Source organism: Copadichromis virginalis, linkage group LG14, assembly GCF_057382275.1.
Source record: "Copadichromis virginalis isolate Kocher_CV1m ecotype Utaka linkage group LG14, C_Virginalis_male_GT1.1, whole genome shotgun sequence".
Lineage (NCBI taxonomy): Eukaryota > Metazoa > Chordata > Actinopteri > Cichliformes > Cichlidae > Copadichromis > Copadichromis virginalis.
This window is the reverse complement of record NC_140631.1, coordinates 24,663,024-24,686,380: the sequence shown is the minus strand read 5'-3', so window position 1 is coordinate 24,686,380 and position 23,357 is coordinate 24,663,024. Positions and strand designations below refer to the sequence as shown.

At 38.3% G+C, this 23,357-nt stretch overlaps 1 protein-coding gene across 1 annotated transcript in view; it reads right to left on the bottom strand.

The window, feature by feature from the left end:
* The window catches only part of drd2a (dopamine receptor D2a), a 57,325-nt gene extending 34,205 nt beyond the window's left edge, over positions 1-23,120 (bottom strand). Inside the window, exon 1 of the mRNA XM_085430068.1 lies at positions 22,687-23,120. The gene's annotated coding sequence lies outside the window, so the exon portion shown is untranslated. The remainder of the gene's footprint in view (positions 1-22,686) is intronic.
* Positions 23,121-23,357: the final 237 nt, after the last annotated feature.

The following is a 23,357-nucleotide window of genomic DNA, read 5'->3' as shown; positions in this document are numbered from 1 at the left end:
TTTTTCAAACTATTTCATTAGGATAAAAGGCAATGAAACACCATGAAAACATTTAGTACATATGTTATTCTGCAGAAAAATGTTCCCCATTATTAATACATATCTTTTGGTTGAATTAATTTTAAATACTTTATATATTTAATATAATATTATAATATCTGTTCAGTGTCCAGTATCATATTCTACAAATCACATATTGTAGTTGCTGTCCATTGAGAACCACATATCTATGAAAAAACAGTTGTGCATGAGTTTAAAAACACAGGCCTGATGATATTTCTTTTTAGCATATTAAATATATAAATAATACAAAAAAATCAAAAAACAAAACAGCTGAATTAAAAGCCTTGAGCAGTGGTTGACATGGTGAACCGTCAATATATACAGCAGGAAAAATGAAAATGAAAATATCAATGAAAAAAGAAGGTGGAGTTTTGGCAAGCAGTGCTCGCCTTGCTTGCCCTGACAAAATGGTGAAACATCCATCCAGGTCACCTGTAGCAAACCGGACATGTCAGCCAATGTTTTCTTTTTCAGGCTTGTGTTCTTTTTAGCGTCTTTACTGAATCTAGTTTCTTCATCAGGTTTCTCTACAGACTTTTAACACCTGCTTGCAACAACTGGTGTGTAGAGGACATATCTTTTTGCAGATGCTTTTTGTGCCCTTCAAATAAGTTTCTTATTTTGGCATCCTTGAAAATCTTTAGTGATCAGGACATTGCAAAGGACACACTGTTAGGAATTTTAATAGGGTCTGCTCACTGCAATGATTAGATTATTGATATTTTTGAGAGGTTCACACACTGGTTCTGGCCTCAATTATTATTGACCTTGGAGATGGAAGCATACTATCCCCACATTGTGATCATATTTATGCAACTAAGTACAGTGAAAAACAACACCAAAAACTACGCCTCTTTCTTTGTGTTTTTCTATTTCTTGAGCTCAGAAGTCAGCTGAATTATAAAGAAAAGGTACCAGCAGAGGGCAAAGGAAAACCAAAACCCAGGGAGAGGGTAAAGAAGGATTAAGTGAGAAGCAATGAGAAGTAGAAGGGAGGGAAACATGCTCCCGTTAGGATGTGTAAGCAGTGCTCTAGGGCACCAGTCTGTGTGTACCCTGCAGATGCCCTGTGCTGTCTAATCTTATTTATTTTCCCACTCTACTTACTTAGATACAGTACGTGAGACTGTTCCCACTGCTGGCCTGATAGTTGGTGCTTGCTTATAAACAAAAACATCCACGCTCTCTGTGCTGCCTTAAATAGCTCATATACTTTAAATTCCACCCTCTGTGACCAGTTTGGTTAATAAAATAGAGTATATCTTTCAGACAGGTAAGAGAGTCATTATAAGTGGTCAAAAAACGCGTCAAATTCACTGCACGCAGGACGTAGTTATACAAGTATAACTACATTTCACTGTGTGTTATACTTGTATAACTATGCATGTGACAAATAAAGAACCTTGAACCTTGAACCTTTTCACCAAATAATACCTGCTGAGTGCTTGTATTAAAATATCTAACAGAATATTGAAATACACCTTTGAATGTATTTAGGATATTTTGTGTGTTCTTCTGAACAAACAACACTGTAAAGAGCCTTTCAACTTTGTGAAAGCAGCTGTCGTCTGTAAGATTGCTCTTGCCAATCCCGAGCCAGCTACCTGGCCCCAAACACTGTAGACTGTCGGGTTCCTCTGGTCCTGTGCTGTTTCTGTTTTGAGCAGATTGCATGAGATTTGCTTTCACAACATCTTTTAACATTTAAACTTTTACATGTAAAGCAGGAAAAGTGATATGATACATAATCTCACCAGCAAGTTACTCATTACGAGACTTAAGGGTTCTGCACAGTTCAGTAAAATCTTGGATTGGTAGCAACCAATTAATATTAACAAGCAGTCTCAGTGTAGAATTCAAACACTGCAGCTTTTTATAGTTGCTGCAAAACGACTAAAAAAATTGGTACACCGAAAAAAATTAATGAAAGGTGAGAGCCTAAAGCATTTTTTGAATGTACTTATTCCTTAAAAAAAAAGGCATGTGCTTTTATTTTTGTCCATGAAGCTATTGGAAATTTAAAGTTTAACTTACCATATCGCATATGTTAATGCTTTGGATGCTTCTAGGAACTCATTTGCTAGTAATTTAAACAAGAGAAAATAAAATAAACTGGGTGACTAATCCAAAAATTAGAACATACTCTTGAGACTCTTGAATCTTTTCATTTCTTTGTATTTTGTTAGGAAAATGGAAAATAGCAGCAATTTATCAAGACATGCAAATAGAAACTGAAAAACATTATAAAAAGCAAAAACAGTTTATGGGGTTTGTCCACCTTCAACTGAATTCTCTTAGGCAACTACCTTTTCATTTGTTTAAGCGGTCTTCAGCAATAGTCCTCCAGGATTCTTGAAGGACATTCACAGCTCTTCTTTGGATGTTGGCTGCCTTTTGTTCTGTTCTCTGTCAAGATGATCCCACACTGCTTTAGTAATGTTGACGCCTGGACTCTGGGGAGACCAATCCAGGGCTGATAGTGTTCCATTGTGTTTTCCTATCCAGGTGTGCTTTTACTGCATGTGCAGTGTCTTTTGGATCATTGTCATACTGAAAAGAAAAGCTGTTGCCACTGAGATTGTATTGCATGGTGGGTCAAAATCAGTTTTGATAAGGACATCACCTAACCATCTCTCACTGAGTCTAAGGAGCTTGGAAAGAAAAGTGTCTGAACTTCTTTAAGTTGCTTGAAGATGTTTCACCTCTCATCCAAGAAGCTTCTTCAGTCTTATTCACAGAGAGAGTGAAACGGGCAAGTTGCCACTGCCTGTCAGGGCTGCAGTGTTGGGAAGTGGTCGGTGGCATGGTAACATCTTTGAACTGATTACTGTCACTGTACACTAATACGATAATAAACTAAAATAATATATTTAACTGACTAGTATTTCTGGTAATGACAAGCAAGGGCAGGAATTTAGTTTAAATTCCTACAAAATTTAGTTTGGAAGTGCGCCGGATACGCCCAACAGGTTAGAGACCCTGGACCCAGAACTCGCTAGAATTGATATTTCTCATCTGGCCTGGGAATGCAATGAGATTCCCCAGCAAAAGCTTGAAAATGTGGCTGGGGAGGAGGTTGTCTGCAATATCCTCTGCAGTGCAACCTGACATCAGATAAGTGGAAGATAACTGATAGATGGATGGGGGGATATTGTTATCTCTCTCTATTTTCTTTGGTTATTAGTTACAGTTTTCCCCATCACCATGAGCCAAAATCCTCATAATGAGAATGAAATGGATAGAAGTAAGATATTAAATGACATGTAATAGCCATAACCTTCAACCTTTTTAAGCATATCTCATTAGCATTAACTTACTTTGTATTATCATTCAAGCTGGATGCTTTCACTTACAGTCCAGTATTATCAGTATTTTTTTTTGTCAAACTTTTTTATGTATTTTACTTGTAGCACAGTGAGCGTCTCAGGGCAAATGATATTCAGCACTATTATTTCAACCTGAGCCTTACCCTTTTTTTGTTTTTTTTAAAACTATCATCACTTCTGTAGAAAACACTTTGCAAAGGTGCGCCATTTCTTTCTTTCTCCTCAGACACCACAATTATCTTTTACAACATCCACCCCGCCTTCTCCACTTCACCTTGAAGTGAACTTCTTCCTTACAAAGAGCATGGCAGCATGTAGACCTGAAGCAGATTCTGATTCACTAACATTTGCGCTGTGATAAGAACAAAATTGGCTGGAGGGCAATGTTTTATGAATCTGATGGTAATTTTTGCATGTACTATTATTATTTTTTGTGCAGGGTAAGAACATTTCTGTGCACATATAAGTAAATAGGACCGTGGCACACATGGTAACAGGGAGTAGTTTCACACAAATTACTAAATGAATGTTTCCATCTCAATCGGGTTGAGTTCTACAGGGATGCAAACGCACAAATTACACTCTCAGTGAATTTGCAACATCAATAATTTTTTCTTAAAATAATTGCATATATCATGTTATATATGAACCAGTCTGTGAATCGTATCAGTTATGATCTAGTTTTCAAATATATGGGCTTCAAAAAGAAGATTAGAAATATTGAGAACATACAAATTTAAGTAGCACTACTGTATCGCCTGTAATCCCATACATGCCACATGTTGTTAAGCTGTATAGTGGAAATGCTACTTTCGCTTTGAAGTGTTAAAGAAGTATTAAAATGTAACAAACACGCAACCTTCCTGTTCCCACAGAAATAAAGTTTTGTGTATGTGAATGTTAAGTCTGTTTGCTCTTGATAAAAAAATAAAATAAAATAAAAAAGCAGCTGCAGACATAAAGTCAGCGATAACCACTTTTTGGCAGACGAGGATTGCTTTTAGGTGTCCACATGACTGTGATAAGCAGTTATCGCAGATGCGCCGTAATTTATTTTTGTTCTGGAACTAGGCCTAGTCTCAATATCAGGCTCTTGCCACACTGCATAACTGCATTAATCTCAAGGAAAGAACATGTTACGATCAGGATAAATAAGGACTTTGAATTGATGAAAAGACCGAATTACACAAACAGCACAGAAAGCAAAACTCTTGGACAGGATGGCCAGTGCTATCTGGGGCTGTGTGGACATCTAATACTTTGTGGCAACAGCGGGGGGTGTCTGAGCAATTAGCTTTGCAAATATTTGAAAGGCACTAAGGCAACAATGGAGGTTTTAACAGAAAATTTAAACCATGCAAAGTGCTTTGTAATAATCACAAACTACAGCTTAATGATTATAACTTAGGTCACATCATACAGTATATCTCTGGCTTCTGAAATTACCAGGCAAATCCTGAAAAAAAAATGGCACCTCTATTCTGTGGAGGAAATTCAACTGAAATTGAAGAGGTATCCTTATATGCACTGCTGCACAGTAAGAAGAGCAGCAAGCATACTCCTACGTCACTGAAAATCTAACAGGCCGAGTCTCCATCCTCACTGGTCTAGTCTTAGGTCCAGTGCAGTCCTTGCTGTAATTTGTGGAGTCTGCCAATGGACCTAAGTCCGATATCTTAGTTAACTATCCACTATCCTCTCGCTTGTGGCTCAGCTTTATTCTTCTTCCCCCACTTGACCTCTCCCTCCAAAATAAAAGCACATTAAAAATAAAATGGCGCCCCTAAAAGTCTCTGGGCTACAAAGTGATACATTTGAGTGCACGCTGCATTAAGAAAGTTAGAAGATTTTCATACATAATACAAAAGGTAGGGAAGTGCCACAGACTTAATAGATATCAGATTATTTTTTTTATATGCAGTACACAGTATTCACTGAAATTGTTAATTTATGATCTATATCAATTATTTGTCCTTAATTTTTTAGGAAAAAGTAATTAAAAAATAGATTTTTGTCCATGTTAATTTTTAAATAATACTTGTTGGTGTTAGATGTTTGTCAGATGTTTGCAGCGGTACAAAACTAACTTAAATGATCACTGTGATTGCTACATTATTTTACAATACAAATGACTGTCAGAGTTGCAATAAATGAGCTTTCTCTCTGAGCACAAATTTTCCTTTCAACATCTGCAAAGGTTTTCCTGTGCTGCTGATCAATATCGCTTTTCTTTGCAATTACTTATATAGTCAAACTGTTTCCTGCTTTTAAAAACCCACCATTCAGACCGTGTTTTCTGTTTCCCAACAAAAACATGCACTTTGTGATCCTCTAACAAAAGAAGATGCGGCTAAAAACAAGCTGTTACTATGCGATTTTTTGAGGCCCATTATGGTGTTAATTCCATTGAGGCGCACCACTAATTAGCTGTCCGTTTCATTGCTTTTGTTTTTTGTTTTTTACTCTTAAATTTATGTCTTTTGTTTCAGTCACGTCTGTCTAGGGCCACAGCATGCGACGCCAGACACCTGTCAGTGGTCTTACAATCCTCTGCATTATTATCCTCTCAGCTCAGAAGCTTCTGTGTGTCTGTGGCATGTATATGAAAGCAGCAGTCAGAAAGCTGCTGGTAGGACAGTGCTTGCACACATGCTCAGATACATAAAATGACCACGGTTTGCCTAAGAGCTTTAACTTTAAAGTGTGAGTATACAATCTCAGATAAAAACTGAAGTAACCCCCTGGGTGTTGTGGGTGTCCTATGAAACAAAGCTGACAGCCAGAACAGTAAACAGAGAACAGTAAACAAAGCAAGGATAAAAAAGGAACCATTGCAGATAAAATTATGTGAAAATTGTTGCACCAGTTATTATTATAAGATGTGTTATGTGTGGCGTAAGTGTGAACTGTGGGCATTGTGCATTGGTCTGTTGGAGATCAGTGCTGCCAGTAAACTGATTAATTGAAAACTCAGACAGGACGTCATAAGATTTTAAAGACAATCTGACACTGAGTGGTAGAGTTCGCCTTTTAGCTCAAGGCAAGCAGTGCTTCCGCAGTGAAATCTAAGGATTATTTGCATGTTCAAACAACAACGTTGCTGCATGAAAGAGCTCACATGTGGCCAAGAGCTGACTGAAAGCTTCTATTTGGATTGACACTATTAAAAAGCAGATTCTTGGAAGGGAGCTACAAGCTAGCAAATGAGTTAGAGAACCAAGAGGTAGTACAAGTACACAAAACAGAATAACTTAATAAATAAAACCCAAGAATGCTCCTTGTGGTGTAGATATATTACTTTGTGTATGATTAAAAGATGTTTGTTCTATTATCTACCTGCCTTTTTAGCCATTTTTAATCTTTGTGTATATGTTTTTTACAAGTAAATAAAAGAAGAAAACCATGAGAGAGACCAGAAGGCAAAAATGGGGCAAACTGCTGCCATTTTTGTGACACAGGTAACAAACAACAACAGCTTACTAACTGGGAGGGAGAGCTTAATTTCAGACATAAACATGCAGGTCTGTAATGTAGTCCTCCTCTGCTTTTTAATCCCAGTCAATTGCTTATTTACACTCGTAAACATGCTCCATAATTACCAGCTCACACATCTGCTGACTCCCGTACATCTGCATCTGACGTGTATTGGCCTTCATTTGAGAACAGTGAGCGGACTGAACAGGCAGATTGTTAGGCTCCTCCGCGATAAGGGTCATCACCATTGGTTCCCTTTTAGAGGCAGCAGCTGCCATAGAGGATGGCTTACTAGCTTGCAGGAAATGTAATATTTCCCATGTGTCATGTAGTGTTCACTCATGTCCTGGGGGCATTTTCACTGCTTGTGGGAGAAAACTGCAGGCTGACATTATGATGTGGTCATTGCTTATAAGCAGTGGTATTTTTGAGCTCTTTAGCTGACTACATGTATGAAGTGGATTTGTAAATAATACAGCTGCACAGTCTTTCGGAAGATTTCTTTGTCCTCAAACCTTTCCCCACACCTCTCTCTTTTTCCTATTGACAGGAAAGCTGTGAAGACTAATATAATTTCTTTTTTTTTTTTTAACTCTTGACAGAAAAACAGCCACAATAAACTCTTTTTTTCCTGTTATGTAACTCAGGAAGAATAGAATCAGCTGCTTTGTATCAATAGCTCTGGACTACTACCAATTAACTTAAAAGGCATTCATTGATAAAAAAAAAAATGCATCTTAAATATTTAGGATGAATTTTTTTTAAAGTTTTTTTTACAGTGTGTTTTAGTAGAAGAGGGATTTTGTAGTACATTAAGACTCACAAGTTGAATTAGTAAGAAACATTGTGAAATTGTCAATTAAACTTAACAACAACAAAAACAGACATCTGTTAAAAAAAATTAAGCGAGTGAAAGCGGTGTTTTTAAATGCACTGTGTTTGACAAAATAATGATAACTGAATGTTCCTAAAACGACCGGTGACAATGCATAAATATATTTACCGCACTGATGTGGAGACAGGGAGTGAGTTGAATAGAGTCATGGTCAATAGAAGCACTGTTAGTTTGAAAATTCCTTTTTTTTCTCCCACACACTGTGCAACCACTATCCATAGAGACCAGCTAAGACTGCCAACCTACTGAGAGCTGTTCATGCTATAAAGCGTCTTACACAGTCTTGGGCATATGGCATGTTTGCATTATTGAACAGCTGCACCACAGAACAGCGGATGAAGTGTATCCAGCTCTCTGTGCTAAAATCTAAAGAGGGAACAAAGGCCAAATTTTGAATTCAACAATTCCCCCAAAACCATTCCTTCTTCTTTTCTATCCAAGTATATTTGAAATAAGTCAGTGCTCAGATTTGGCTTCATCTGTCCCTTTTCACTCACTCCACCACACTTTGCTCTGGATAATGCTTCACATTTCCCACAAGATCTGGCTGTAAAACACTTATAACTTGCCAAAGTCACCCCTTGCTTGTGATCGTCTCTAAAACAAACAAACAAATTTGCTAAAAGGAAATTAAAAATTTATTATTCAGCGATTTTAACAACATGTTGCCTATTTCAACTTTTATGTAGCATTCTATCCAACCAGATGACCTCTGAATTGTGCGCAGTTGACCGGTCCTGAATGAAATCTCTAAATAGCTTGACCTCACTTTATACCCACAATCCCTCAGTTTCACATCTCACTGCATCCTCTTATTCCCAGGTGACCCAGCAGTGATCTATGGGAGCATAAGGCATTATCTAATGTGATATGAATGTGATTTTCATCTGCACGTTGCCAAGCCGACCCTCTAAAAAACAACAGATAGTAACTTCACTTTGGGCTTTTGGACACTTTCTTTAATCATATAAAATAAGGAATTTTTATTTCCCCCCCCCCCCCCCCCCCCCGCCGACAGGTTTTGATTCATGCATTCATGCATTATAAAAGATTGAATAGACTCATAAGCATGAATACTTGGTCATTTTTTGTAGTTCTCTAATTTCTGTTATTGGATTAGATTTCAGATAGCAAATTATGTTGTGATTACCTTTTACATTTACAAAACACACCCTGTAATTATAAATCTCCCCCATAATCTGAAAATAGTTTAAGTATAATGACTTTATAATCCTCTCATAAATGCACACCTAACCTGCAACTTTAATATAGGAAAAACACACGACTCTGTTGGCATTAAACGACATTAAACAACAACAAATGTTGGCATCAAGTACCAGTTGTGAAAATTCAGTTTAATAAACCATGCAACTACCCTGTTAATCTTACAGTAAGCGCCATTTAATAGCAGCTGTACTAAATTGCTGCTATTTATGAGCCTTTAAACTTGATTATTAATCTCACAGAAGCACTCAAACTTGAACATTTACAGTCGGGAAAAATAATTATTTGATTCCTTGCTGAATTTGTAAGTGTGGTCACTTACACAGAAATGAACAGTCATTAATTTTGATGATATTTTCATTTTAATGGAGAGAGACATCAACCATAATCAACCAAAATTTAGAAAAAACACATTATATAAAAGTTACAAATGGATTTGCATGCCACTGAGTGACGACTATTTGATCCCAAAGCAAAACCGGATTTAGTCATTCAGCACATAGATTACAGTCAATCAATCAATCAATTCCAGATACTCCTGATCTCAACGTATTAGATTGATGTATAAAGCACACCTGAGCACAGAATCAATACATTTTTCAATCAGTTTCCTCTATTCCATCCTCTCCATCTCTATGGAGAAAAGTGTACACCTGTAAAATGCTGGAATGTGCTACAAGAGCATTGGCAAGAAGCTTGGCGATAACATAAAACTGTTGGTGCAATGACTCGGAAATGGAATAAAAAAATGACCATCTGTCACCCTCAGTGGAAGATCTTGCCACAGTCACCAAGATAACCAATAGTAACACACTAAAGCATATGTTGGAGTGTCTAGAAGGTCCCCCTGATCCAGAAGGCACATGTACAGGCCAATCTTAAGTTTACTAGTGAACATCTAAATGATTCAGAGATGGTTTCAGAGGAAGTGCTGCGGTAGATAAAATCAAAATCAAGCTGAGGGGTATCAATTTGTCCTGATGTTTTTGTATAATGGGAAATACTGAGCATGGCCCAAAGAACACCATCCAAACAGTAAAACATGGAGCTGGAAACTTTATGCTTTGGGGCTATTTTTCTGCTGAGGGTAAAGTGTGACTTCACTGCGATGATAAGCCAGTAAACGGAGGCCATGTAGTGGATGGATCTTCCAGTATGACAATGACCCAAAACATGCCACCAAGGGAACAAAAGAGTGGCTAAAAAAGTAACACATTAAGGAAATGGAGTAACTAAGTTGTTCTTCACACCTCATAGAAAATCTGTGGAGGGAGCTGCAGCTTCGAGTTACCAAGCAGCAGCCAAGAAAACAAAAGGATTTATAGAGTGGAACCAAACCTCTCTTAAGATGTGTAAAGGGTTTCTTCATCAAGTACTAAATCATGATTTTCTTAGGGATCAAATGCTGGTCACTCTGGATTTAGGCTTGAAATTTTGTCTCTCTCCATTAAATGAAGCCACCCTAAAAATCAGAGACTTTTAATTTCTTTACAAGTGAGCAAACTTACATATCCCGAATTAGATCAAATAATTGTTTCTCTCTATATAAATAACCTTTGTGAAAATTTATCTAATGCTGCATTCCATCTTTATGCAGATGATACACCTATTATTTATTTCCTTCAGTAGCACAAACCCCTTGATTTTTTACAGTCTGCCTTTGATGTTGCTCAGTAACATTTAACTCAACTTACAACTAACCTGGTGTTAAATGTAGATAAATCTAAGTTCACGTTATTCTCAAATGGCAAAGAGTTGTTATCTGTGTTTCTATCTATTGTAGGTATCATTAGAGATCAAGGTTTGTCATTGAAAACTCACATCGAAAGGCTTGTGTCCAAGTTGAAAGTAAAAGTGAAGTTTTTTGGAAATCATGTTTCTTTATCCAAGTGAGAAAAAACACTTGATTTATGCAACTTTTTTTTTTTTTAACTGTTATTAGATTTTGGTGATCTGCTTTTTATGAATGCACCTGCCCTGTACATAAAGAGGGTGGATAGTGTCTATCATTGTGCCTTTTTATGTTATTATTGGATGTGGAAATCGGCCATCTGTGTATATAAGCAGACGTTCCCATTGGTTGGTTTTATCTATAACTCTCTCCTCGGGCTAGTTCAGTCTTATCTGTGTATTTATATGTGTAAAAACTACAACCAATATAGCCTTCGCTGTCACAACGCCATGCAAATAAGTTGTCCTGAAAATCAGAAGAGAACTGGGAAAAAGGCATTTAAATAAAAGGCTGTCCCTGTTTCCTGGAATAGTCTACAGGAGGAACTGAAATTGGCAGAGATGGTTACCATGGGGGAGTTTAGGTCCATTTTAAAGGAGTGAGAGAATAACTCTTTTAGTCAGTGTTACTGTTTTTAAATATGGCTCTTAATGTATGTTTGTGTGAAATATTGTATTTGTTTTTTACTTGTTATGTGTTGTATTTGCTGTAACCTTTGCTGCCATGATGGCCAGGTCTCTCCTGGAAATGAGATTTAAATCTCAATGAGACTCTGACTTGAAGAAATGAATGATAAAAAATAAATAAATAAATAAATAACTTCCCTCGCTGTACTACAAAACCATCATTATGCTTCTTGAGATACACATTGTCTGATAGTGGCTCTTTTTGCCTTTCCCCATTTTCTCTTCTGTTACATAAATCTAATTTGTGGATGTTGGATCAAGGTAATTGCCTTTTCTAAACTGATTATTACACCTGTTTTCCTTTGTCGTGTATGTTTATGTGCACACAGGGATTTAGTCTGTGTTCAGACCCTTCATTGTTAAATCTTTGTCTAGTTTTTAGTAACAGCCTATACAAGCTGAACACAAAAGCTTAAACTGATATCAGTCTGTCAGTACCAACAACATGTTTGATTTAAGCCCGTGATAACCTTCATCCTAATTAGTTTTCTATCTGGCACAGCCCTGTTTGTTGTTGGGTCAGAATGACCGAAGCTGAGGAAGTCAGTGACTATGTTGTAAATTCGCTTTCTCAGAAAATAGCTCCCCTTTGTTGCTGTGTGAGTGAAAATGCAGCTCGTTGCAAATGTGAAGCCACGTTGTACGGACCGGCTGTGTAGGTGGTAGCTGGTATGACTTTTACTGTGCCTAAAATAAACCTGCTGTCACGGCGAGTGAGGTGAGCCGTGTGGAGGCAATGAAGGAGGATCCAAACGCAGGCAGTCGTGAAGGTGTGAAGGTGGTTTATTGAGCATGAAAGTAAATACAAACGGCAAAGGGAGCTATGACTAACTAGACTGGGAACAAACTAACTACAGAACACGAACCTGAACATGAGCAGAAACACTTAGCGGTTGACAGCAGGGAAACACACAGATGACGCAGGGTGGAATACACAGACGGACCAGCAACTACAATGACGGCAGACATGACTTAAATACACAGAGAATCACAGGGGAATTACACACAGGTGGTGGACACAGCTGGGAATAATCAACAAGACGAGACAAAGGTAAAACTGAACACACTCACATGAGACGCAGACCATCACAATAAAACAGGAACAAGCAACCATCACACTAAGACACAAACTCGACATAGAGAGACAGACAGAAAATGGCACATGGAGCTAGACAAATACTAAGCAGACACAACTGAAGAACAAATCCTAAACACCACAGAAACATGAAACTCAAATAATAAACATCATCATAATCAACACTACAAGAGAACAAGAAAACAATCCCTGATGCAAACTAAAACCAAAACATAATAAAACTCAAACTACTGGGTCCGACGGACCCAGAACCGTGACACCTGCTCATTCCGGTAGCAATTAGTGTGTCATGATCTTGTCATTGCAATTATGCTGCCTTTCTCTCGGCTCTTGCAATTTAAACGTTTTTCTCCCAACATCCATATGGGGTGCATTTGCTTTGATCAGGCACACCTCTGACATAAAAGCAATAAACATTTTACATAAAAAAGAAAACGTGGAGCTTATTTACTAAAAATAATTGGTAAGCTGTGTTTTCTGTTCAAATGAAAGTGGACAGAGGTACGCTCTCTCGTTTTAGTGAGACAATCACATTTCATAACGAAGAGACGCTGGAGCAGTTTGAAAGCTGTATTTATATTTATATATGTATCATACTAAATCAAATCCATCCTTCTCACACAGTGTGCACCGGGTTAGCATATCTCTGTTTAAACAGAGTTAAAGAAGAAAGGCCCTCAGCAGTTTGCATTAGGATGCACAAGCGCCAATGTGACTTACATAAGAGACCACCCAGCCATTTATTTGGTTTAGATATAGTATGCAATAACCCATATCAAGGGAAATCAAAGTATGCGTTTTAACACTGGCAAGGGAGCTTTCACTGTGAAAAGACTGTCTGAAGGAGGTGAAAACAAATGATATATTGGAGATTCAGGAAGCGTCAAGACAGGCACACTGAAACAGAGTGAAAGAGATACATAAAGGGCTGAATAAAAAGCACCGATGAGTCAACCATGAAGGCTTAACCGCAGAGGTTACAAAATTCTACCTATGCTACAACATTGCTTATACAGTGAGACATAAAGGTTACTGTTGTGAAGATTTGAGCTATTCTCTATTCAGATCAAGCCATAAGGGTAAAAATGGAAGGACATCCACCCACTGCCAAAAGAGGAAACGGAGGTTGGTAACAATCCTCCATTGACCTCATTAGGTGATAGGGTAGTTCCAACCTAACAACTGGTGTGGTCCCTTGAGACGTTGCATACACACACACGCACACCGTTTACTACTTTTCCATTGCATCCCATGTAAAACAGAGCCAGAAACAGATGAACAGAAGTGCATGCACCTGTAATGTTGAGTATCTGCCTCTTCTTTTTTGCTCACACACTTTAGGTCTTATTATACGAGAAACTTGAAAAGTCAAACGATTCCCTGGATTTGTCCTGAATTGTTTAATTAAACACATGAAAATATGTCACTTTGTTTCAAGGTGAATTTTTAACTGTGTGTCATTAAATGGAGACTCTGAGCAGCTGCTTCTCACATTTCCACAGTGGGAAATGAGGTGCAACAAGTGTAAGTCTGACAAAGGTCAGGTGACCAGATGGATTGGCTGTGAAAACAGAAACCACAATAGTGTCTTGTGGTGGTTTCACTTTATTTATTTACTCTCAAGCTGTTCTGTGATCACTGAGATGCGAAAGAACGAAAGCCTTATCTGCAGTTTCAAACACAAGAAATATTAAAGTGTTGGTACTTATTTTACAGACATGCAGCTTGTGGGGATAGGTTAATTGGATAATCTAAATTGTCACTAGGTGTGAATGTGCGAATGAAAGTGAGTGCGAATGGTTGTCTGTCCCTGTGTGTTGGCCCTGCGACAGACTGGCGACCTGTCCAGGGTGTACCCTGCCTCTTGCCCTATGACAGCTGGGATAGGCTCCAGCGCCCCCCGCGACCCTGCAAAGGATAAGCGGAAGCGAATGGATGGATGGATGGATGAATGGTACTTATTTTACTGCTTCCTATATGCTACACATATTTATTGCATTCACGAATAAATTAAAAAGATACCCATCCACTGGTTGAACTAACAAACGAGTATCTCGGACTCTTGGAAAGTCTCACTGGCAGAAAGAAGAAAAACAAGTCTGAAAGAAAGCACATTGTATTAGTTTAGAGGAGCTTAAGACCAGGCCCCTAAGTACCAAATCTACATAGGCAGGGTTTCCTTCCATATAAGGCCTAGTGGTACACGGTGTGTAATGATGACACAGAAAAATGCAGAACAAAGCAATCCTACTGAGAAGCACAAACAATTACCCGTGATAGTGTATGGGAATATGTGTCAAACGTTCTCAAGCTCTGAGGGGTTGCACAACAAAATGTTGTTTATCTTGAGGGGTTCAAGTTCCAGTCTTTCCATTTCCAGTCGTTCCATTTCTCCTTCTGTTATGCACATGTAGACAAGTATATTTTCTCATACAGTGAAATGGGGGCTTTCCAGTACAATCTCAGTCACATTTCTTTTAATCTATGGTAGAATAAACCTGATTCATTAAATGAAGTGAGTGCAAACTTATTGTGTACGTAAACTGATAACATTTCTATGAAAATATTACTGAGTGATGCCCAATTTCCCCATATTGTTAAGGAATCAGTTTTCTAAGGCTTAAACAGTACAACAAAAACAAGAGGGGTCCAGTAATCCATTTATTTTTAATCCCTGCCTTGACTTAGATCTTTTTTCTTTTCTTTTTTTTAAAGAAAATCTTAAAATGCTCAGTGTTTGATCACATTTTTACCAGCCACCAGTTATACCTTTGTTTTACTGGGCGCAAAGCTAATCTAAGCTCATCTGTTTTAAATAGCTGCCTATGGTTTTGTGCTCAGAGCTGGCGAAAACTATGGCAAGCAACCAAAAAATCCATACCAGAAAACAAAGACAATGAGTTCAAAGCAACAGCAAGAATAATGAAATCAAAGGGCTGGTTTCAGTGAGATTGTTACTGCAAGCAACCGTTTACATAACCAGGACTGATCAATTAAATTATTATAACCGCAGTAAATCACTTCTTCAGTTTTCTTATACTATGCTCCTGACTGTGGTTGTGAAAACATCTAAAAATGTCACTTTTCTAATGAAATAATATTTGACTGGGCATCAAGTTCACAAAGAGTAAGACTGAAGTTATTCATAATAAACGCTTGTTTTGCTTTCTAAAACAAAAGACTCCTGAGCTGTTGAGGAAAATGTCAAGGGAACTTCCATGAAAGAGTCTTTAACATAACACAAACCCAGCTTTCGTTTGGCATTTGACATCGCTTAAAAAGAAATAGTTCAAAGAGACGAATGAGTCATGTGCTGTATCAAAACGGACACATCGCCCTACTTCATCTCACTTTCACCTTTTAATTTTGGCCCTTGTTAAGGTTCACATTCACAGCCAAGAAGAGTATTTTTTTCTTTCTACACCACCTAGAGGGTCTCTGGGTGTCAAGCACCATCTGCAGAAGTTGGAATGATTTCGAACAAGTGCCGCTAATTTAAAGTCTACAGTGAGAAACCCTTGGGTGAACCACATATTTGTGGTTTTTAAAAGCTTTTCATACCAAACTGTCCACACAACAAGAGAACGGTGAAGTAAGTTCATTTCTCCTGAAAAATTATTTATTTATTTCTATTTTGCTATTAATTCTCAATCCTTGTCTTATAATGCTCATCCTGTCAATATCAACCCAAAGTCTTTCATCTGTCTCATGCAGTTTTTCACTAGAAAATAATTCTCCTGCATTTTGAGCCAAGGTTTGTAAGCCTCTTATATTTTATGAAGCTCTATATAGGGAGTGCAGAATTATTAGGCAAATGAGTATTTTGTCCACATCATCCTCTTCATGCATGTTGTCTTACTCCAAGCTGTATAGGCTCGAAAGCCTACTACCAATTAAGCATATTAGGTGATGTGCATCTCTGTAATGAGAAGGGGTGTGGTCTAATGACATCAACACCCTATATCAGGTGTGCATAATTATTAGGCAACGTCCTTCCCTTTGGCAAAATGGGTCAAAAGAAGGACTTGACAGGCTCAGAAAAGTCAAAAATAGTGAGATATCTTGCAGAGGGATGCAGCAGTCTGAAAATTGCAAAGCTTCTGAAGCGTGATCATCGAACAATCAAGCGTTTCATTCAAAATAGTCAACAGGGTCGCAAGAAGCGTGTGGAAAAACCAAGGCGCAAAATAACTGCCCATGAACTGAGAAAAGTCAAGCGTGCAGCTGCCAAGATGCCACTTGCCACCAGTTTGGCCATATTTCAGAGCTGCAACATCACTGGAGTGCCCAAAAGCACAAGGTGTGCAATACTCAGAGACATGGCCAAGGTAAGAAAGGCTGAAAGACGACCACCACTGAACAAGACACACAAGCTGAAACGTCAAGACTGGGCCAAGAAATATCTCAAGACTGGTTTTTCTAAGGTTTTATGGACTGATGAAATGAGAGTGAGTCTTGATGGGCCAGATGGATGGGCCCGTGGCTGGATTGGTAAAGGGCAGAGAGCTCCAGTCCGACTCAGACGCCAGCAAGGTGGAGGTGGAGTACTGGTTTGGGCTGGTATCATCAAAGATGAGCTTGTGGGGCCTTTTCGGGTTGAGGATGGAGTCAAGCTCAACTCCCAGTCCTACTGCCAGTTTCTGGAAGACACCTTCTTCAAGCAGTGGTACAGGAAGAAGTCTGCATCCTTCAAGAAAAACATGATTTCCATGCAGGACAATGCTCCATCACACGCGTCAAAGTACTCCACAGCGTGGCTGGCAAGAAAGGGTATAAAAGAAGAAAAACTAATGACATGGCCTCCTTGTTCACCTGATCTGAACCCCATTGAGAACCTGTGGTCCATCATCAAATGTGAGATTTACAAGGAGGGAAAACAGTACACCTCTCTGAACAGTGTCTGGGAGGCTGTGGTTGCTGCTGCACGCAATGTTGATGGTGAACAGATCAAAACACTGACAGAATCCATGGATGGCAGGCTTTTGAGTGTCCTTGCAAAGAAAGGTGGCTATATTGGTCGCTGATTTGTTTTTGTTTTGTTTTTGAATGTCAGAAATGTATATTTGTGAATGTGGAGATGTTATATTGGTTTCACTGGTAAAAATAAATAATTGAAATGGGTATATATTTGTTTTTTGTTAAGTTGCCTAATAATTATGCACAGTAATAGTCACCTGCACACACAGATATCCCCCTAAAATAGCTAAAACTAAAAACAAACTAAAAACTACTTCCAAAAACATTCAGCGTTTTTTGGGTTCATTGAGAACATGGTTGTTGTTCAATAATAAAATTATTCCTCAAATACAACTTGCCTAATAATTCTGCACTCCCTGTAGGAGCTACAGCCAATTAGCCAACGATGTCTACTATCCATGCACATATGTTGTGCGCATATTCCCTGGTCACTTTATTAGGTATATCTGTTCACCTGCTAATTAATGCAAATTTCTACTAAGCTATTTACACGGCTGCATCTCAATGCATTTAACTGTGTAGACATGGTCAAAAGAACCTTCAGAAATTTAAACAGAGGATAATAGGGAAGAAACATGACTTTGAACAAATGGTTATTGATGCCAGACAGGCTGGTTTTGAGTATTTCAGAAAGTGGTGATGTACCGGGTTTTTCCCTCACAACCATCTCTAGAATTTACTTAAAATGGTCAGTGAAAATGCGTTATTGATACCAGGGGTATGAGAACATTGGGTATAGCAGCAGAAGACCACTGGATTGCCACTCCTGCTAGCTAAGAATAGTTTACACAGGATCACCAAAATTGGACAATAGAAGATCATAAAAACATTGCCTTTTCTGATATGTCTTCATTTCTACTGCTACATACATATTGTTGGGTCAGAACCTATATGCGTTCATGGCATAAATACCATGAACGCGTTGATCCATCGGACCCTTTTCACGCTTCGCCATTCCAAAGCATGAAAACGATGTGCATGCAGAAGTTGCAGTAAATTGCCGCAACAACAGAGGGAGATATTTTATTTCAAGCCAACATGAAAATAACCAGGAAAGTGCTAGACAGACATTATTCCCCATTTGCATGTATATAGATATTAGCCACCCATCTTATTCATTTCTGATGATTAAGAACCCTGAAATTACTTCTTGTCTTTAATATATTATCTCCCCCTGCATGCAACTTCTGCATGTGTGTCCATTTCACATTTTGGAGAGGCAAAGCGTGAAATAGACACAGTGGACCGGCGTGTCTATTACACATTTTGGTGTGATATCAGGTTGCTTTATGACCACCCCATGTCCCAAAGTTCAAATGATTTGGAACTGGTTTCCTCAACATGAAGATTTATGTGGTCTACTTAAACTGCCTCCACAGTAGAGCCCAACTGATATAGGATTTGTAAGACTGACACTGATATTTGGACACTTCACACAAACACACAACACAAGTAGATAGGTTATCATTTATTGACTTATTTTTTTATTTACTTGTTTACACTTTACAAACAAATGTGCTGCCAACAAGGAAAAACTATGCAACATCAACACTCATAACATGATTGAAGAGTCTTTCTCCCATCTCTTCTTTACTTTTACTTTTTCATTCATAATCTGTTATAAAAGCAGATATTAATCGATCAGCAAATAGCTCATATTGGTAGATAAAATCAACTTGCCAATATATTGGTCAGGCTCTCTTCTACAATCTAAAGATTTCAGTCAAGTCGAGCACTTTTGCGATGTGGTCGAATTAAAAAATTAACATCACACAGATGTGCACTAACTGTGTGATGATATCATGTCATTATGGACCTAAATCTCTGAGAATTGTTTCCAGCACCTTGTTGAATCTATGCCACAGTTCTGAGTTCCAAAGGTGGGTAGAACCTGGTACTAGCAATGTGTAACTAAGAAAAGGTGTATGGTTTGTACAATCATGCAGAAATGAGGGTGTTGCCTAATTTTCTCTGACACTGTTCTCTAACTGCAGGTAAAGCAGGATCATACCTCTGGAAAAACTTTGCATGTGTGTGTATATCTGTGGATTAGTGAGATAGCGAGCTGTTCAAAGGTTCAGTGTGTTTTCCAGGTATACTAAGTTTTGACTGCCTGTTGCTCAAGCTTAAAAACATAAAGACCAACAGGCTCTTTTTTTTAAATTAAAAATGTGCAATGGTGGATTTCTATCCAGCAGAGCAGTAAGTCTGTATAAGTTATTTTTGTCTGTTTCTAAATGCAAGAGAGTACGTTTTGCAGCTTTTTTCTGTATGTTTGTGTGTCTCTTCTAAATATAAAATTGAATTTGTGGAGGTGTTAGTGATTTGAAAATGTTATGAACTGCACTATAATTGCCAAAAATATAGTACTGTGTGTGTACCCCTCTCCATGTAACTACATTTAAAAATAAAATATGTGCGATTGCAAAGTGTTAAATGAGTAATAAAAAAATCAATATCCAGTTATTCACAACAAACAAAGCCTAGTGATTGTAAATAGTGTTTAAACTGTTTAGATCAATATGTAATATGGACACACCATTAACGCATATATAGACCAACCAGCTAACCTGACTATCACAGCATATAACAGTAGAACCACGATCATAATAGATCTCCTATTGGGTTTGGACCTAATTGGCTCGTCCATCCTGTCAGTAATTGTGTGCGTCCCTTGAGTGTTGATGTATTTGACATGCTGGGAAAGGGGTTTCGGGAGAGAGAGAGACTGTAAGCGAGTTGGATAAAGTCTCAGAGATCCAATACAATTAAGTGATTTACTTACAGGGATGTTTGTGACCCTGATATAAAATCTGTGAGACGTACAAGAAGAACCCTGTAGCTGAGTTAGAGCTTGTGGATGGGCATCCTTTTGGGATATTAAAGGGAATACACCTCCGCTTTTTCTTGAAGGAGTCCATGCTTACACTATTCGGAGGCCATTTCAGGCATCCAGTTAGTAAGCTCTATGTTCTGCTGAAAATCTAAACTATTTATATTTTCTTCGGTTGCTTAGATGTCAGATGGCGCCACACGCAAAGGTCAGATGTGCTGTTTTTTGGGGCCCGACTGAGTATCATCAAGTGCTCCATGACATTCTGGGTCTGAGCTGCGTCTTCTATACACAATGATTAAAAAGTGTTTATAGAGCTTGGAATATATGTGGTTTCATTTCTGCACCTACACATTTATGAAGTTGCACTTTGCAAGATGCATAAAGTCATGTAAGACTTGATTAGTAAAAAAAAAAAAAAGTCACTTTTTAAAGTGTATTTCTGAAGTGGCAAGCCTCATTCATTCAGCCATATAATGTACAGGTAATACTATACACCATGAAATTAAATGTTCCTCCAGAGCATGACAAGGCTTAAACCATACAAGACTGCAAACAGAATTACAAAAGGTACACAGCATTATAAAAATATAAATATATAAATACAGTATAAATACATACAGATGAAAAATTTACATTAAAATTCCTTACAGTTTCTACTTTGCAAAACAAAACAACTGCACCACGCCAGTCCGACGTAAGATTTCTCCTCTGAATGACTTTCAAATCTGTCTGATTAATAAAAGACTCTGTGGTTTCACAGCAGCAGCTCCCTGCACCCGAACAACTTTTGTTTGGGTTTGTAATTGGATTTAACAAGCACAAGCTGCGACACAGCGTCATTTCTGTTGACTGCATGTCATTTGAGAGCAATGTGTTGAATCTCAACATTTTATTGATCGAACGGCAGCATCGAGTGATTTCCCTTTAGATCTTTATGCGCTTAATCCATTCAAAGTCTGTGCATCACCTCAACGTAAATGTTGCCATGAAATCAAATCTCTCACAATGCATCTTAAGGAATCTTATGGAATCTGAGCCCTTGTTAGTGTTTTTTTCCCCCGAGTATTAATTCAAATAATCCGTGTGGGGATTAATTTGTGCTTATATTTCTGTATATAGCATCCAGGAGATTGCATTCAGAAAATCTGCTTGTGGCCAAACAGCTAGGCTGGACAAGCCTGCATCAGGCAGCTCTGGTCAGACTGTTTTCCACACAAAAGCATCCAGCAGATCAGACACAGGAATGTATAGAATTCAAAATGTGTCAAGGGAATTCAATAACCAGGCTCAGCCTCTATCCATTTAACCTAAGATGGGTTCACTAAGGATTACTGGTTTGGTTTCTATATTAAAGAAGATTTAAATAGTTAATTCTAGTCAAGTGGAGTTGATATGAGCAATTTGCCTTGACAAATAAAGCCTGACAGCATCCCTTTTGATGAAACCACCAATTTGCCAACCAGGTGTTATAACCACCTGACCTATTCAGATATCCATACCTGCTGGGTACAGAGCAGCTGCTGACCAAATGTCAAAGCAGGTTTTTGTTGTTATGGTGGCTTATTAATATTTTCCAGAAGGCAGTCATACTGTTCTTTCATTTCTTTCTCCCCTTTTAGCACTGACTCAATCAAAAGAGATAAGTCTTAAATCAAAATCACCACAATCATTAGCATTATTCAGTCATTTGTCATGCTGTTTATGTGTTAGTTAGAATATGGCAGTAACTCGGAACATACATATAATATACACATCTTTTTTTTTTAAATATTCACATAGATCATAAAAGGGTAACATAAACTCCATCAAAAGCGCTCTCGAGGCACTCAGGCTTATCAAGAGAGGTTTAGATACATTTTCCACTTTATTTATTTCCTGTTGTTGATAACTTGTGAAAGCTGCTTAGCGATGCTGACACAGGACGGAGTGTGCAGCCTGTACAGCAGTCACCTGCGCAGCACGAAGCTTGTGCCGAGAACCCGCTGCCTCTGAAAACCCAGCACTAATTACAAATTGGAAAGCACGAACAGATCTGAAATCAGCGCTTCGCGGGTTGGAAAGGGCACCGTGACACGGACACATCGCCACTCTCAAGTCTGAAACTAGGGTATAACTCACTTATAGCCCCCCAGCCACCCACCCTTTCTTGGGGTGGTTAAAACTGTCTTATATTAACGCCCAGCCAGGATCGATAAGGTAAACAGTAGACCTGTCATACAAATAAAACAGTGCACAGCCGCTTGCGCTACCTGCAGTGTTATTTAATGTATGTATGTATGTATCTTTGAGCGATATGTCATAGATTATAAACTACCCTGGATTATCTTATTTTTTCTCAAGTTTAATACATCACACAGAGAAAACAGAACTGTCTTACCTTCACGCCATAAGTTTCAGAATCTTTGCTTTCACAGGAAGCGGCTGTTAAATCCAAGATCATCCACAGTTAGCTCCCACTGTATCCTTTATTTGCTTTACTCATTGCTTACTCTTTAAAAAAACGAACCGTCTCTTCGCGTCGTCTCTGGTGCGAGGCATTAGTTCAAGCTGGTAGGTTAAAAAAAAATAAACTACTGGGAGCCAAAATACATAGCCTAACAGTGAACGAATGAATTAAACAACACCTAAGATCACTTGCTGTTTTCCGGCCGTTTAATTAAACCCTCGAGGTTTATTTTATTTTATTAAATTTTTAGATCAGTTCTGATCTTGAGAGAGCGGAGAAGCAGAAGCGGAAACTGTGCGGTGCCCTTCTGGTGTCCAGGAGCTTTACGCGGAGAGCTAAGTTACCTTCTGCACTGACGGAGACGGGAGACGCGGCGGCTGTGAAGAACTGTGGAAAATCAAGGCGGGGTTACATCTGTTTAATTCCTAAGAGGGATGCGTGTTTTGTTTTTTTGGGGTTTTTTTTGTAATGTCACCGGTGTAAGTGAAACCTTATTCCCTTATGTTTGCCTCAGATTTTCCACAGTTCTATCTTCTCTCCGTGACACGGGCTGTGCTTTTTGTGTAATAAGTAAATAATGGAAAATGGCAGTGTGTGATTTA